Raw genomic sequence first — 1,355 nt, forward strand, 5'->3', positions numbered from 1 at the left:
GCATGAGGGGGTTGTGGTCCCAGGCCCCCTCAGGTCGTCATCGAGTGATGGGCCACGGGATGACCACCAAGCCGGCGCGTCTGCGGCGGGCGCGCCGGTGGTTAGGGTTACCGCCGTTGGAGCTTCGCCTCCAGGTCGCAGCCTTCGTGCTGTCTCGATTAGGCTGGTTAGGTGCGACGAAATGCCCACGCCGGGTCGAGTGAGGCATAATACAGTAGGAATCGTTGTAGTGTCCGCGCCCGCGTCCGCGCTTGCGAATGGTGATCGCTCGCTCGCAAGGTCCCAACAAATAGTTTCTGTCGATTCCTCTCCATCGTTAAAGTCCACGGGCATTAGGATTATGCAGCTGAACATGAGGCGTTCAGCTGCGGTTAGTGGCGAAGTCCGTCAGCTCGTAGCCGAGAAGCGACTGGACGTCCTGCTCTTGCAGGAAATGCACGTCCGGAAGCAAGGCTCGAGCTTCGCCATTCTCGGTTTAGGGCAGGGAACGAGGGTGGCCGCTGCACGCTCGGAACGTCCGTGGGCTGCAGTGGCAGTTTCAAACCCCTCGTTCCATATCATGGAGATCTCGCAGCTCAGCACCGCGCACTGTGCGTGCGCGGAAGTGCGGGCGCCCGGCTTCTGTTTCTTCGTCGCATCGTGCTACTTCCAGTACAGCGACGAGATTGAGGGGCACCTCAGACACCTCGAGGCGGTGTTTCATTCGCTGAGGGGGAAGAGATTGTTGATAGGCATGGACGCCAACGCGCGATCCCCGATGTGGGGTGACCGCATGGTAAACGATAGGGGCGCGAAGCTCGAGGAATTCATCCGCGCTTGCGGATGGAAAATCCTCAACGCTCCCGGACAGTCTCTGACTTACTGGACGTCATGGGGATCGTCACATATTGACGTGACTTTGGCGACTCCGGCCATGAGCCAATTCTTCGGCGAGTGGAAGGTCAGGAGCGACTGGACGACGAGCGACCACAGTGCCCTGGACATCCGTCTGAGGGTGCCGAGAGTCAGAGGCAATGACCGGCCTACCTCCAGCTCTCGGTTCGACGCGAGTCGTGCCGACTGGGAGAAGTACGCCGATAGCCTCATCGACCTTTCCGCGTCGAGACTCGAGGTCCTCAGTTTGGAGTCCGCTGGGGGGGTGGAGGGCTTCGCGAAGTCCATTTCTCAAGTTTTGGTCGAAGCCTCGGAACGGGCAATGCCCAGGAAGAGGCGTTTTAGAAAGTCCAACCCGTGGTGGACAAGACAGTTGACGATCCTGAAGAAGGACGTCTATAGGGCGCGGCGTGCCTTCCAGCGGGAAAACGCTAAGCCGCTCCGTGCCTCCGGCCGAAGTGCCTACCTCTTTTCGCTGAGGA

Source organism: Odontomachus brunneus, unplaced genomic scaffold, assembly GCF_010583005.1.
Source record: "Odontomachus brunneus isolate Ranch 3 - 2012 unplaced genomic scaffold, Obru_v1 Obru_scaffold_316, whole genome shotgun sequence".
In the NCBI taxonomy this organism is placed as follows: Eukaryota; Metazoa; Arthropoda; class Insecta; order Hymenoptera; family Formicidae; genus Odontomachus; species Odontomachus brunneus.